The sequence below is a fragment of the Sebastes umbrosus genome, chromosome 3 (assembly GCF_015220745.1).
Source record: "Sebastes umbrosus isolate fSebUmb1 chromosome 3, fSebUmb1.pri, whole genome shotgun sequence".
Classification (NCBI taxonomy): domain Eukaryota; kingdom Metazoa; phylum Chordata; class Actinopteri; order Perciformes; family Sebastidae; genus Sebastes; species Sebastes umbrosus.
The window spans coordinates 18,852,358-18,869,843 of NC_051271.1; the positions used below are offsets into that span (position 1 = coordinate 18,852,358).

At 41.7% G+C, this 17,486-nt stretch overlaps 1 protein-coding gene across 1 annotated transcript in view; it reads left to right on the forward strand.

The window, feature by feature from the left end:
* grin2ab (glutamate receptor, ionotropic, N-methyl D-aspartate 2A, b) overlaps nucleotides 1-17,486 on the forward strand; it is a 127,705-nt gene that overhangs the window by 60,416 nt on the left and 49,803 nt on the right. The window lies entirely within an intron of this gene.

Genomic DNA, 17,486 nt, shown 5'->3' on the forward strand with positions numbered 1-17,486 from the left:
TGACTTGCCCCAAACTGCATGTGATTATCATAAAGTGGGCATGTCTGTAAAGGGGAGACTTGTTGGTATCCATAGAAACCATTTTCATTCGCATATCTTGAGATCAGAGGTCAAGGGACCCCTTTGAAAATGGCCATGCCATTTTTTGCTCGCCAAAATTTAGCATAAGTTTGGAACGTTATTTAGCCTCCTTCGCGACAAGCTAGTAAAACTGAGCCTGCTACAGCCTAAAAATTGGAATTATCTACCGCAAGTTGCGGTAATGAGTTAAAGAAATTAGTGGCGTTAAAAGGAATTTGCGTTAACTTTGATAGTCCTAGTAATTTAATTTATACATCAACAAATAAGTAAATTAACTGTTAGTTTCTAACCCCAAAAATACGAGGCTGGTAAATGACGTCTGCTTCAAATGCAGTTAAAGTTTATTGAAATGACACATTATAATACTTAGAGGCTCATCAGCAGGTATCCGAATATTACCTGTCGCACCAATTGTAAATTGCTACTAGAAGTTACATTGTCAAGAAATAAAAGAAAAAATAAAGATGTAAATGAAGGAAAAAACAGAAACTAACCAGACTTCAACTGGAATAAGAGTACAGATGAGAGGGTGGGAGACATGTTAGTGAAGGTAGGCAGTGGGATTTATTTTCCTACTTTCATCCAGATGAAGTTGAGTGAGTATGCATGTTATTTTTTATGAGATTTTCCCAGCCAGTCAATAATTCACACAAGCAACCTTTGAGTCATAGTCCCACTTCTCTGACCTCCATACAGAGCTCTGACTCACTTCACATAATATTCCAAATACATAATACATATGTAAATGACAAAATCTACAAACGCATTTTTTAGATATTGTGACAAATGAACAACAACCTAACTGTTAATCCTTTATGATAATAAAAGGAATATTGTTGAAAAATAATATTTTATGAGACTTATGAGTCTTATTAGTACAAGATGTTTAACATTCCTCGTTGAATCTAACATGATTAATATTTCCCTCTTTCATCCCCTCTGCCGTGGATGTGATGCTCAATTCTCCATTTGAACTGCTGCCATTGAACTATTAAATATTTTGTGCACAGCCTCAATAAGAAAGTATGAACAGCAGCGTTGTGATGAGATGAAGAGACAGAAACAGAGTGGCGGAAGGATAGATGGAGCAAAGAAGAGAAGAGCTGCGTTGTGTTTCTGAGGTGATGCCCACTTTGGCAAGTCAAACTCCCTTCACTGCTCTGTTCTGCTCTGCTCTACTCTGCGTGGGTTGTTGCTGTATAAATAACACTCTCAGAGCAGATCAGAGAGAGAGAGAGAAAGAGGATAAGGGAGGCAATAACAGCAGAGGAAGAGATGGTGAGGGAGACGGGGGGGGGGAGGAGAGAGGGACGCATGGGAGAAGATGGAGAGAGAGAGAGAGAAAGAGAAGGATGGAGAAACGCAGTTGATCAGAGTTATATTAGATGTTCAAGAGGAGGAGAGAGCGAAGAGAATGAAGTGTAGGGAGAGAGAGAGAGAGAGGTGATTGAGAGGGCTTGACGAATAATTGAACCATATATGGTAACAGTTAAGTATGAGGTGATTTGAGAGGATGAGAGAACGAGTGTGAGAGAGAAATGGATGTGAAGATGTACAGTATGAACCCTTCAGAGAGAAAGAGAGAGAGACAATGTGTGTGGTGTCATGAGATGGCCTGTCTTAGGCGGTACTTGTATGACACCATCAGCGTTAGTCATGGGGAAGATGATTAATAGTGTAAAGATACTGCAGCAGCTCATCACTGCCAAACAGCAGATCTCAGATCATTTGCTTACATGCACAGCAACAGCTACTTCTAACAGACTTTTTGCAATTTGAATTCAACCTCAACATATTGAGCGTATAGATTTACAGTGAGATACACACTCTCCCCTCACCTCGCCAAACAGCAGGGTATAGTTGTCAGGTTTAATTTTCAAATCAGTCGTAATTGTGACCTTCCAAAAATCTCTATATCCTGTAAGGCATCCATACAGGTTGTTGTAAGTCGACTTACATAAATAACACTTAAAGGTGCAGTGGGTAGAATCTGGCGGCATCTATATGCAAATTGTAACCAACTGAAATTTCTCCCGTGTGCCAAGCTTGTAGGAGAACTACGGTGGCCGACACAAAAACTTGAATGACCCTCTCTAGAGCCAGTGTTTGATTTGTCCGTTCTGGGCTACTGTAGAAACATCCGTGAAGAGAGGACCCGCTCCGTATGTAGATATAAAGGGCTCATTCTAAGGTAACAAGAACACAACGATTCTTATTTTCAGGTGATTATACACTAAAGAAAACATACTTATTAATATTCCAATTTCTGCCAATAGATCCCGCCAAATTGCTCAGAGCGCTGTCGAATGCTCCGTGGTGTCCGTCAGCTTGGGAGTATAACCGAGTTAGTCATGTAGTTAATGTTAGCTAGTTGAAGGAGAACACATATGTATATATATATATATACATATATTACTCATGGCACCAGATACAAATATTCTATTACTGTAATATTTTCATAACATATTGAAATGTAAGACAATTCAGTTAGATTACCAGGCTATCATAAAGTCATAATGATACACATGTTATAATGCTATACAGTTTGGCTTGAAGAAGAACTGTTTTTTTTTTATTTATTAGCACATATATAAAACTGCACAAAATCCAGTCAATGAAAAAAAAACAAGAAATGTGTCAGGAGAGGTCAAGAAGCCTTACAGGCTTATACAAAGGACCTCCCCCAACAACCCCAGGAGAAAAAAACTATAACAAAAAAGGAAGAAAGATCTAAACTAACATTATTTTAAAAATACAACAAGTTAAACAACAACAAGAAGTACACAAAATGTGCAGAAAAACCTAACCAAACAGTGGAAAACAATCCAATAAAAACAATATAATACATATAAAAAACAGTACAGAAAAAAAGAAAATGTATCTAAACATATCAAAAGATAATTAGACCTCATGAATTAAAATGATAATTTAAAATTAAATTGTTTAAAATGTTCTAAGGATAACGAGCTCTTGATAACATGTATTTTGGTGTTCCATATTTGTACACCACGATATCTGAGGGAGTACTGGCCATGTTTTTAAACCAGCTAAACTAACTTCCTCACCATTTACACGGCTCATGCTAAAGCGGCTAAGCCTCGACTTACAGTAAAGCTACTGAGGGGTGGTACAGACGGGATAGTAATTGACTTGTCTAGAATAGCACAGCGAACCACGTGTCCAGTGAAATAAACACTGTTCAAACTTTATTCCCCTTCGCTTCATGTAATATTATCCAACGAACAAAGATATTCAAGTATAAATGCAAGAATCGATTACAGCGTTCCATACATTTCTCCATAAGACAAACATTTTCATACGTATTTTTCCTAAACATTTTCACACAAAGACACCCGGCACCTGATTCAAAGTTTGTTTCTACAGTTAGTTGACCAGGGAACAAGATGACACCATGTGCACAAACATTTCTTCTACATTTACATTTAACAACCATCTTCCAAAATCACTGTAACCACGGACATTACAGTTTAAAATATATTAATGTGCCTTTTTCCTACATATATTCAACACAAACATCTAGGAGTGTATGATGTATCCTGACAGGTGTGAGATAACTTTGCCATTAACAGTTTGTATTGTAATAACTTATTGCCTGTGTCTTAAAATGTACAAATTCACAATCAGCTTCATGTATATCCTCCATCATGTCTATCCTATATGCATCTAATTTATGGAAAATGTGATAAGTCAAAAAACAAAGATTGCTGACCTTTCTCAGTCATACGGGGTCAATGTGACTTATTCAGTTTTGGACAAAAGAGGTTTAGGTAGTAACTAATGTACTTGTGTGTGTGTGTAATCTAACACATTTAAATTCTAAAGGACTTAATAGCTGAATTGGAGAGAATTTATCATAACTATGTGAACATGTGATGTCGTAAACAAAAATTAAACCATTATTAATTGCACCCCAGCAGTGTGTGTGTGTGTGTGTGTGTGTGTGTGCGTGTGTGTTTGTGTGTTTGTGTGCGTGTGTGTGTGAGCAAATGAGCAATATGGAAGAAAATGGCCTACCTCGCTGCAGCAGTTTAATGATGGCCAGAGGTGTTGCTGTACTCGCTGATGGTGATGCATCCTAGAACATTGTTCTCCAGACCAGTACTAATCAGCTGTTATTGGTACGAGGCTAGCTAGCAGAAGATTTGGATCGGAGTAATCTGAGAGAGGCCTACATCACTGCAGCCAGTTAATGATGGCCGGCGGTGCTACAAGCCTGACACATCCTAAAAGATTGCATTACAGATCAGCACACTGCAGATGCTTACATCACCCGCTAACTAGCTTCACATAGATTATCTTCACGTTTGATTAGTTTTACTGCGAGAGAATCTGAAAGTGCAATTATTAGAATATTCTGTAGTTTTGATCCTGTACAAATGTGTCTGTTTTGGAAGTTCAGTCTCGACCTTTGGGAACCGTAACAAAATAATCTCAGCTAAAAAAGAAGTCTATTTACTAGCTTTGATGGAGCGAGTGTTTTTTTTTTATCAGAATGGAAAATAAAAAAAGATATGGAACTGAAATGTCATCAGATAATAGAAAAACCCAGTTCAAAGTGACACCATTACAATCTCAATAATGGGTTTCCTGTGTGGCAGCCGGCAGATTGTCATTATACATGCACTGGAGGCAGTAAGATTCTTGACCTCAGCGACGAGCATCGCCTCTGTTAGGTGTAGAGTGTGTCCTCACTGGTGCAGGGTTGTTCTGGGTTTTCTCTTTTTAAAGCCTTTGTGACAGACCAGTGATGATCGGGGCATTTCACATCGCCGCCATGAGCAGAGATTCTTTATCCCCGTATGAATGATCCGTGAAATCACGCACAGAGTAAAACTAATCCAGTTTGAACTGTGTTTTTGTTTTAACAGCGCGGCTCGGTTCTTCTGCGAGGGGCCAATTCAGTGCAAGCACAAGTAAATACTCGCCTATATAGCGCCAGTGCTGGCAGATTGGCGCTAGGCAGGGCTAATGCAGGTGCCAAGTGGCGTGTTAAGTGCGAGCCATGTAACGCGGGCCTATGGCTCCTGTTGCTGTTATGAGAGCGGTGTTTCTCAGTCTCGCCCGGCTGCTGCTAATTGCCTTAATTGAGAGAGCGACCTACATCTGAGAAAAGGCTTCGGTGGATCAGCAGAACAGCTGGCAAACCTGGAGAAGGAAGGGGAGGGAGAGAGGACTGGAAAAAAAAAGGATGAGATGGAACGAATGAGGGAGAAATTAGGAGACAGAAGTGAATGCAGTAGAAAGAAAAATGTGAACAGATTGCTGAAATAAACTTTTTAAAGCAACTTCTAATGCTGTTTAAACCTCTATTTTTATTTTTGCGCACACATGCTCAGTTGGATGCACACATCCTGATTTTTTGACTCAATTAAGCATCAAATGTTCCATCAAAGCCCAACTAAACCAGTAAATGATAGCGAGCGGGAAAACACGACGGATAAAAAAAAAGAGTGAGGAAAGGGACAGGAGGAGAAGGCTGGCAGTGACATCATGCTTTTAGAGCACAGGCCGGCCCTCAGGCCTGCGCTGAATACACTCCTAACAGTCTTGTGTACTTCCCTTAGACTGAATTATTCAACACGCCCCTGATGGAGAGACTGACTGTGACTGTGTGTGTGTGTGTGTGTGTGTGTCTCTGCACGTCTGGCTGCTGCGGTGCATGTACGTGCATGCATGAATGCATTTGTCTAGAGAGCGAGGGAGAAGAAGAATATAAGTTCTGCGTGCATGTGTGTGCATGTGAATGCAACTTTTTCTCTTTTTTTGTGTGCTAGAAAGAGTGTAGGAGAGAGAGGCTGCTTGGAGTCATTGAATGGGGCCTGTGATGTGTGGGTGGCTGCTCAGTTTGTGTGCATGTGGCGAAGTGTGTGTGTGCATACACACGTCTGTCAAGTCTGTTGTGAGTTTTCTGTGTTTCTGATAAGGTGGTTCAGCTGGTTTCTGTCCCTCTTCAAAAAAAGAAATAGTGCTCAATCAATCCTCTTTCTTCCACAAATCTCACCAGACTGCTTGTCGATGTCCCTCCGCCATCCACGCACACACACACACACACACACACACACACACACACACACGGTAACACAGTCTCCTTCACTCTGTGTTTTGGATTTCAAGCTGCAGTGTTCTTCTGTGTGCCCCCATTTCTTGTTTTTGTGTGGGTGAGTGTGTGTGTGTGGGTGTGTGGTCTGTGTACTTTTTCTCTAAGTGTGTGTGTGCTTTGTGTGTTTTTGCCAGCGTGGGTTTCCGTGTGTGTGTGTGTGTGTGTGTGTGTGTGTGTGTGTGTGGACAGTGAGTGGTGGGGTTTGATCCTGTGCTAATGATCTCCCAGTGGCTCAAACTTCTGTAAAGTGTGTTGAGTGGGGATGGAGGGAGGGATGGAGGGAGGGAGGGACGGGAGAGGAGAGGAGGAAATGAATAGAGAACAGTGCCTGATCATCATTATCATCATCATCTTCGTCATCACTAAACCCTACGCTGCTGTTGTAGAGTAACCCCCCTCCGCCCCCCCGCTAGTTACCGGCGCCAGAGCCTCCACCTACCCTGATCCGCGCAGCCCTCCACTCGAGCAGGAGCAGCCGCGTTGGCAGCGCGAGCTGCAGCATCAAACCGGCTGGTGACAGAAGGATGGAAGGAGGGGAGGATGGATAGACAGATGGATATAGAGCGCCGGCATGTGATGTGTGTCATACTCGCACTCCCCTCAGCACACGCATGCACACTAGGAAACGTCAGCCGCAGACAGTCAGATATTGGAGTTTTTTTTTCCCTCTTGTTTCTTTTTATTGAATGTCACACGGAGGGGTTTTCTCGCCTCTCTCCTTCTCTCTGTCACTCCTGCCTCCCCTCCGCTCTCCCTGTCAACTCCCAGCTCATCTTCTTGCTTACACGGACTGTAATGCACTTTTGTTTTCTGAATGTGTTAGCACTTCCTCCACTTCCTCCCCGTTCTCCGAGCCTCGCCTTACCTCTCCTCCCTTCCCTCCCCATCTGGTAAAGATCTGTCTCGCTAATAGGAGGCCTGGTAAATTAGCCCCTCTATCCTTCCTCTCTATCGCTCCTGTCTCCTCCCTTCTTCTCTCATCTATCTCTCCAAGCGTGTGCGCTGCCCAATAGAGCGCACTCATGCACACCCACAGATTCAGACATAAAAATACATGCAAGTGCAGATTTGCCCCGCTTGTGTGTCTGTCTGTTTGTCTCCAGGTTGGGTACAGGCTAATAGGGCGTAGTAGGTAATGGCAGCCGTAGCCTATTATCTCTGCTCTGCTGTCTAATAGCCACTGGCTTTAAGCATCTGCCATGTAGCAGCTCTAACTCCCCCAATGGACACTTAGCAACTTTGCGCATAGACACACACACACACACACACACACACATACACATGTACAACCCACCCCCACAGATGCACAGTGGAGATAATATACACACCGCCAAAAGTCATTTGTGCATATGTGAGTGTGTCTGTGCACGTGTGGGTGCATGCTGAAGTGTGTGTGTGTGTGTGTGGTTATCACTTCTAACACACCGTGCCCTGACATTCGGTATGCTCTCTTTTCCTTGGGGAGCACTGCCTTCCTTTAATTAGTAAAGGAAATAGATTTACTTATCTGATCTTTGACACATTGGCCACACACACACACACACACACACACACATCTGGCCGCGTGCACTCAACCACGCAGCACATCGACACCTATCCATTACCAGTGTGCTGGAATGCTAGAGCGAGGAAGCAAACACATTGTGTGTTCAGGCGTTCTGTGTGAGTGTGTGTGCAAGGGAGAAATGAATCTGCTCCCATCTGTAGACTGACCATTGATTTGCCATGGTAACAGTGGATGGTGACTGTCGTGTGAACAAAAGCGATGAGAACAAGTGGCCGGATTGGAGAGGGAAGGAGAAATGAGAAGGGGGAGATGGGGAATAGAGGAGACCAGTGGCGGTATTGAACTGGGAAAACACGGGGTGCAAACTCTGCAGCGGCTGGGAGAGAGAGGATTAACGCGCGTTCGCCTGTTGCTGGTTTAATGTAAGCAACAAGATTTTTATGTGTGTATTCCAGAAAGCGAGAGCGTGTGCACAATAGTGTTGTGGGAGTGTTTTTGGTATAAAAAGGCTTACACAGACCTGAGTAAGGCTTATATATAATGAATGAATCCCCCTTCAGCTAACGTTTTTCTTTCCTCTGCAGAATTAGTGATTTGTCTAACCCCCTCCTTTCCCTGCAAACAATCTCTGCAAAACCGCTTCGCCACGTCCCAGCATTCCTCCCAGAATCCACCCTGCACCCCAGCGACATTGCCCTCTGGAAGCCTGTGTCATTGTATAAACTTATTTAGTAAACATTATGCCTCCGCTGTCAACAACTCACTTAAGAAACACTGGGCTAATGTAATTTCAACCAAAACGGGGATAAACCAATGTTTTAGTATTCAGCAGGGCCTGCAGCTCTTCTCTAAAAAGCTGAAACACACTGCGGATTGTCTAATTAATCTTCTGGCTTGTGGTATTCCTACACCAGCCAGATCCTTTTGTTTTTACAGTGGCACTGGACACGTGCCCTGACCCCAACCCCGACTGGTCGTCCTGTTCAGATACCTGCGGCACTTGGCCTGCTTAGCACGGTCCAACAAATCAACAAAACTGAGGTAGTCAACTGGGATGGGCTGACTCACAGCTCGCTGCCATTTTTACACCAGGCCTAAGGTTTCCAAAGTCCAACAGAGTTGAGAGAGACAGAGAGGGGGGGAGAGAGTGAGTGGGATTTTTTTTCAGCCAAAGGCACTCTAGCTATAAATATCAAACTGGCAATTCTTTGATTTGCCAATGAAGACTGACAGAGGCGAGAGAAGGATGCAGGGTCTTGCTCAGTTCTTCAGCTGTTTTAAATTAATTCACCGATGGGGGAAGAGGGAAACCGAGGGACGAATAGGGTTGGCTGTGTCATTAATTTTCCATGTAGTTGGATGAAATAACATTAACATCTCTTTCTCTCTGCAGCTCTATAAGTCACAGTTATTATTACTCAGAAACAGCAGCACACTAGGGCTGCACGATTATGGCCAAAATGATAATTGCGATTATTTCCACCATTAATGCCTCATTAGAAAATTTATGGTTTTATGTATATGAGGTACATTTTCAATTTGAGCCTCACATTTCAACCTTCAGTGAATCAAACAGATCCTGGTACAAAATACTTTGTGTTACATAAATGTGTAATAATGAAACATTTCTTATTTCTGTTGGGAGTTTGTGAAGCCAACCATACGTAACTTCTTAACGTAACAATTTTTTTTACAAGATTACAAGAAAAATCAAAATCCTCTCATGACTTCTCTGGAATAGGTCTTTATAAGCATGGGCTTAATATCACAATTATTTTATCACGATTATCCATTGATTTTTAGGGACAAAATATTTGTATTGCACTTTCTCATTTAAATCAACAGAGCTCTGCGTTCACTTCCATGTTGTGCAACATTCCTGCTACTGTACAAATATTTTCTTCAAAATAAGACTTTAAATAAGAATCCTCTTCACCTGAATTCAATGTATTTTCATTTTGCCTGTCTGCTATACAGTATATTACCCTTCTACTCTGCACTACTAGCCAATTAGACTATTGTCAGGTTATTAAATAGGCATTATCAGTCACTATAAGTGCCATAGATGTTGGTCAATAGGGGCCTACTACACCCACTAGTAGGTTTTATCATCTATTCACATGGTAGATCACTGAAAGAAGGTATAAAAGAAGACGACAGCAACCTCTAGTGACCGCAGCAATTATGAAGTCAGGCATTATAGTATAGACAGTGTCAACCTACATAAGGGATGGAGGTCGGGCGCAATGGGACACAAAACTCAGGGTTTTCACACTAGAGGCCGGAGTTTGTATCCCGTTTGAAACCAACAATGTGTAGTTGTCTTTGTGTTTGTAGAAGTTGTAGTTTTGTTGCCTAAACCTAAAGAAGCTTTTTTGTTTGTGTTTAAAACGTGACGTTTCATTGCCTTTTACAACATGTTAGAACGTGTTGCTTTTAAGTTTCACTTTCACTTTTACAACGTAGTAGGCGTAGTAGGCCCCTACTGACCCACATCTATGGTGCATATAGCAACTCATAATGCCTACTTAATGGCCTGATAACAGTAGAATTGGGTGGGACCGCAGCTACAACATTCAGGAGAGTTTTTCACAGGCTGCCGCTGGAGGTTGCGCGTGCAGCGGCATGAAAGCTCCCCAAAAGTGAAGCCAAAACATCTGGATTGCCCACTGGTGGCTGGCTGTTGGTTTAGGAAGTGCTTGATTTGATACGCAGCAGAGTTTTCTATGAGCGGAGCATGAATTTTAAACGTCAATATCGCAGTCGATCATGTTCATTTAAATGTGGGAAGCCAAAATTGTGATCAGGATTAATATTTGATTAATTGTGCAGCTCTACAGCACACACATACACACAAACCATATGTAGACGTGCATCCTATTATTTTTCTGCCACACAGATGCTTGTGTATATATATGTACGTGAGTGTGCGGATGTCACAGCCTGGACAGACACTTCAGTTTTAATAAAGCAGAGGCCTTTCAGCACTCTGGCGGATCCTGCTGTAATCTCTTCTAAACAGGTGTTGTGATTAGCCTCTGCCATGAGCAGCATTCTGACACTTGGATAGGCAGGACCAACCATGCACACAACCATCGGCTACCACTCAGGAGACAGATTTAACTGCTGGTGCTTGGCAAGCGCACTCCTGCCATCCAATACAATGTGCTTTGTCGAAGTTCTGCTAGACATTTTTTATTTTTCTGTCCTCAGCCAAATAATTATGTCTTTTCTTTACAATATTCTAAATTAATCTTTGCACGCTGATGCAGCACCATATGTGAAAGAGTCAGCTCTTGAGTTATAGGGGCATAGTTGATGAATGAACACAGAATGTTTCTAAACACAGCTGAAAAGCATGTGTGTGTATGTGATATTTATCAACAAATTACAATATCAGATTAATATATTAAACTTAAGGTTTACATTTTGAATAATCTGCAGCATAAAGAAAACAACTACTCAGTCTGCTTTGCAGTCCCAATTAGGAATAATCTTCTTCCTGAGAACATCTGCATTTGAAAGTTTTGCTAATTAAATCCAAGTGTTGTAAGAGCCTGTTTATGCTTCCAGTCTCAACCTAAAAATTAGGCTGTTTTACTTGCATATTTTTACTTCTTATTTGTCAGTGCCTGACAACAGCTCTCGTTTTACTCTACAGCAATTATCATATATTTATTTACAATTTTCCCCTTTTCATGAAATACACTGAGAATGATCAAAACTCGGCACACAAATTAAACACAATTTTGTATCCACTTTTTAATAAAACAGACCAATTTGATGAAATAACAAGAATTCAGAGTAATCGACTCAGGGTTCCTGCTGTTGCTATTAACAGTTAACTATTATTACATACTTAACTATTCAGTAATACTCACTAATTATTAGATAATGAATAATTCACTACTTATTGAAAAGAAACTGCTTTGATCCAGCTGAGACATAATGTCTCAGGTGTCAGATGAAAAACTAAAATATGAGCAGCCGCAGTAGATGCAGTATTGCATAAAACAAACTGCCGGATAAGATATATTAAAGGTTATGTTGATGGTTTTCTGGGGGTGAGATATCGTACCAGGTTCAGTCACTTCAGGCATCTGGCACATTACCAGGAGTGTGACGCTGAATTAAAACATCACTAATCTCCTGATAATCTCATCATGTTTTAGTAACTGATAATTGTTTTTTTGCAACACTTAAAATCCAAAGAAATGGTAAAAGATCACGACTGACACACTGACAGGATAGAAATATATTACATGTGTATGATGGATGACTGTTTGTTCTTCAAGGCAGCAATATGTCTGCTAGCTGTTTTTAATGAATTTTTGAAAACAAATGTGAGTTTATGACTTCCCAGAGATAATTAAGGCAAACCTGCGCCAGAACAGAGTGTATTAGTTTCTGACTGTGGCAAATACAGTGGTGGGTTCACAGTTTTTATGACCATTAATGACAATGGGAAAAGAGTAAAATGACACTAATATTGCCCTTAAATGTTTGGCGCGAAAAATGCTCAAGGCAGCACATCCAAGACACTAATGACGTTTCTCAATGAGAGGTGAACTACTTCTTTATGGAAGCAAAATATGGCTGCACAAATAATCAAAATGTTATCAAATCGCAATATTGGCCAACTACCATGTTAATACAAATACCATTTTAAATTAAATATTGTTGTGCTGCAGAGTTGTTCTGGCCTACACATCATATTCTACAGACTTAAGAAAACATCTTTGTTTGCTACAGATCCCCGCAAAAATCACACCATTATCATTTTAATATGCTTTTCAATGTGAATGAGAACAATGATGTAAAAATGTCATTCCCTTTAATATCGCATATTATATCGCAATTGCAATTTTAGTCAAAATAATCGCAACTAGATATTTTTTCAAAATTATTTAGCCTTAAAGCACAACAAGGCCAAAATGATGAAAAGTGGGCATGTCTGTAAAGGGGAGACTCGTGGGTATCCATAGAACCCATTTTCATTCACATATCTTGAGGTCAGAGGTCAAGGGACCCCTTTGAAAATTGCCATGACAGTTTCAAGCGTTATTTAACCTCCTTTGTGACAAGCTATGATTGGTACTAATAGATTCTTTAGGATTTCTAGTTACGTATGATGCCTGTATCTTCCCTTTAGCTTTAAAACCCGCTACAACCTCCGAAAGATTGATTGTGTCAATGCATTAAAGAGATTAGTGGCGTTAAAATGTTTTTTGCATTAATGCGTTATTATCGCGTTAACTTTGACGGCCTTAATTTTGGAGTTTTCGTCTGGATGGAGATTTTTTTTAAACCATGCTTGTGTGGACAAGATTTCTTTTAAGAACGAAGGAGGAAAAACGCTGTTTGCAAAAATACCTGTGTAGGCCTACGTGTTGACTGGGCCTTTATTTGTGTCTGGGATGTGCTGCCTTGAGCATTTCTTGTGCAAAACATTTTAGTGTAAAAGCAGTAGACTTTTACTTTTTCCCCCATTGGCCATAAAAACCCTGTCAGAAACTTATACAGTTCTGTTCTGCTGCCTTCCTTTGCTCCCATACTTTTCTATCACGCTATTAAAGTTCTACAGCAGGTCCACTTTGACTGAGAGCGCTAGACAAACTCCGTACCAAAATAACATTAAGCTTTTTAAACTTTTCTGTGGGAAAAAGTAAGTAAGTTTGGTCGGAGCGGGAAAATGTGTTTTCAAATGTCAGGAGACGTGCTGTGTTTCGGTCCCAAATTACATTCTGAGGTCCTAATGTGGTGCGCTTTGTCAGTCCGCGGCCGCGCTGCTGTCCATTACATGCTTGTCTGAGTTAGTGGTGAGCCCTAATGCTTCACTAGTCTGACGTTATGCTAGCTTTGGGGGCTCTGCGGCGTGTTAAACGCTATTCTGTGTTTGCCTGGGGAGCGTGAGGCTGTTAAATACTACAGTAGACTTAAGCATTGGGACTTACCTCTTGTTAAATACTAAAGTAGTCTTTGTTAGCATTGGGAGCCAAATGTGTGCAAGCTAAATGCTAGTTATGTGTCAATCCTGGGAGTGTAGGGAGTCTATGTTTGGTTAGTGGAAGTGGGCTTTGGGACCTGTCTCTGTGTTCTAAAACTGAAGAGCTTTCAGTGCTTAAGGGACCGCTGCTTGTTAGCTATTGAGGGACCTGCCTTTACATTCTGTTAGTGTCAAGAGAATTTGTTATGCTGTCTCTGCTATAGAGGTTGTCGACTGTGCCGTCCCTGTTCACAGCTCTCAGCGCTGTTTAAAGAATGATGTTTGATGTTACATGTTTGATTAGTATGCTCATAAAACTGCTTTTGGTTTCTGAAGTTGTTGTGCAGTTCAAACAGGATGTGTACATTTCTTTTTTTGTACCTCAACAGCTCTCTCTCTCTCTGGATATGCTTTGGCTGTGTTACTTGCATCGCTGGTCAAGTGACAGCAGCTTCCTCTCCTAGGCTATAGGTGTTTGTTTGTAAGTGGCTTTCCGGAGCTAATTCTTTGTTAGCGGATGGATTTAGAGCGGTGTTTGTTAGCACTAGGGGTTTGCAGAACATCTGCTGAGCATTTACACAGAATTAGGCAGCAACAAAAAATGGGTCCTGTCTGCCAGCGTGGCTTTTTAGTGCAGTTTTAGTGTTTTACAGGCCCTTGTTTAGCGTGACTACCTCTCATCCATCTAATATACTAACCTGCAGTGTTTAATTAATCCTAATTACACTGATAAGGTCCAACACTGCCAGGTGGGATTTAGTTTACAAAAATATCCACTGTAATACCTGAGGTGACCTTCCTTTGCCTGGATTGTATGAATTTTTTAAACACTAGACACAAGGCGGTGGGTCACCCCATATGCACTGATGGTGCACTTTTATTCAGGGCATGTATTAAAGATTACATCACATGTTTCACTACTATAACTTGCTTTCAGAAACTCTGGTATTTTGTACTCCAGTAGTTTTTATGAACACCCTTTTTGTAAACCATACCGTCCTTTTTCACAGCAGACAATTTAGCTGTGTCTCAATTCGGATACTTCCATAAGTACACTTCCACTGTATACATTCTGTACTTGTGTAGTGCGTGAATTCTGACAAGGTAGTGTTGTCTCAAATTGTACTCGGCTGTTGTGCACTCACCGGAAGCTCGGTAGATCAGCTGATGATAGTCAGCCACAGGCATCACACCGCATCGGTAATTAAATTCAGACGGATAAATTAACCCAATAATGGCTCCTATCCTAGTGTTACAAATATGTAGTATAGTGGAAAAAAACACATGTAGAACTTAAATATGTATAGTTCATTGTTCGCCGTTTCAATTGCAACCGCGGCAGCTTCCTCGCCCGCCATTTTCACTAGTTTGAAATAGGTTGGTGGCCCCTCCCCTTCCGCTACATATCAAAGATGTGACCGTTGAGGGTGAGAAGTGTCCATCGTTCCACAGTCAACGTTTTGACCACTTTGAGTACAACATCCAAGTACTTAGAGTGCACTGCATTTTGCCGTACTTCCCAGTGGGAACGCACTTATGCACTCAAAATAATGAGTGTACGTACGGAAGTACGTGAATTGAGACACAACATTTGACTTGTCCTAGCAGGAAAAGTTAATGTTAAGGAGGGCTCTGTTGCATTTGAAGGTCCTCCATTCAATATCCAGAGTATTAATATTGCAGCAAACAGCTATTGTCTATGTAAAGATATAGAGGAGTAATGTCTACCTGAGTAGAGAATGAAGTCACTCTCCCTCTGTGTGTGTTGCAATCTGAGCTTCTCTGTGCTTTGTTGACATAGGCGGGCCGGCCGCACGTGCCATTTAGTGCATGTGAGCGTGCCCCACTGGCTAACTCATGGCCGCCGCTCTGCGCTGCGCTCATACGACTCATTACAGAGTCGTTGCAGAAGTGTCACACCCACCATCCAGTTCCTCCCCAGGTAAACGCTGTTAAGGCCCCGACACACCAAGCCGTCGGTCGGCCAGTTTCGGGTTGTTGGTGAGCGTCTGTTGCCCTAGTTCTTGCGGTGTGTCCCACGCCGTCGGCTCTAGTCTGCTCGTGTCGGAGGTTTTTTTGGCCGATTTTAGCATCGGCTGTTCAGCTACTGTTTCCAGAAACAGACGTGAGGAAAGCAAGCCAACAAATAAAGTCAAGAGGAAAAACCCAGAAGGCTCTTCTCATTTTTCATCTTCATCTCATCTGATCATTCCAATACACAGCGACATGACCATCTGGAATGAAGCTAAGTGGTGAGTGAGAGTGGTGTGAAAATGGTCGGCAAACGTTGCTTTGTTTCATGTACATGTCATAAATATGGCTCGTATATCCGCAGTCCTCGGTCTTCCAGTTTCCCTTTTTGAATGACGAATACAGATTATCGCTGCCTGCTGGTGTGGAGAGTTATTTCATCTCACTCAGCACAGAACGTACAGTACGTGCTAACTGGCTGTCGGCTGTCGTCTTTACGGTGTGTTCAAGAGCTACTTGTCAGCCAAGATAAAGGCGATGTGAGGCGATGCAACAGTCAGCCTTCACCGCCGCTAGTTCTTTGATGTCAGTTTGGTGTGTCTGGGCCTTTAGCTCTGTCAACAATGTTGCCATTGCACCATTACCTGAGAGGTAGTGTCTAGAAGGTAACCCGCAAGTTGAGAGTTTTTGCAAGTTTTTGCAGATCTCAGATACCCTTTAGACACAACCTACCTACCATGTTGAGAGCTGTGTGGAGGCAATAGAAATGCTCTGAATTTTGACTTTAGCACCTTTAAGTGTCCCAGTAGTTAATGCCACTTAGATATCTGGAACTTTATTCCTAAACTGAATGCAATCATCAGTGTTATTAATGCTTTAATATCACTTTCCTATAATGCTTTTCCTGTTAAGACATGTCAAAATGTAAAATGCACTGTACTGTGTATCTTTGACTTTTTTAAGACATAAATTACACATACAATACATTTTAATAGAACGTTGGAAACCACCTTAAAAGCTGCAAGTCCTCCTTCTCCATTTCTTCCGTGAGAAATTCTCTGTCTAATAATTTGGACAGCAGCTAATTATTTGGCTTTCTCATACAGCCTCCCAAAATGCCCCATGAAAATATTCACTTGGATTCCTGCATGACGAATGAGTCATGACCTAAAGTTCAAGTGGGATTTACCAAATTAGTTTTAGGTGTTACCTGTGCCTGAAACCGCAGGTACTATTTGTGCACTGTGTGGCCAGGGAATTTTAATATTCAGCAGAATAATGTAGAGATGTAATTTAATCTCTCTACAACTCAACTGTGAGCAGAATATTATTCTGCATTTAGTACTGCCGCTGTAAATCTTTTTTTGGGTGATTGACTTATTTTGCATGTGACCCTTGCACACTTTGCTTTGTTGACACAGGACTTATTTTGCCCTGTTAGTTTGTTTGCACTTTTGTGCAGACTCAAGTGGGATGTTACTTAGCAGCATCTGGGGGCCGTACTTTGTCAGGCCAACCTAATGTGAGTGCGCCATCCTAACTGACCTACTGCATGAAATATTAATATTGCATATTGCTGGCCTCATCATCATCGTCCTCCTTACCCCCATCTTTTTCTCATTATTCTGCATACTAGCTCCATCCTCTTCTTTTGTGCTGTCCCGTGTCATGTACTCGTCTACCAGCCTTTCAATTATTGTTCCTTACAGTAGCTGCTTACAGTATTTCCTCTCTTCATCCACCTTGTAGGACTCCGATCCTCCTCCTCCTCCTGCTCCTCCTCCTCCTCCTGTAGCCTACTTGACTCCTTCTCCCAACGA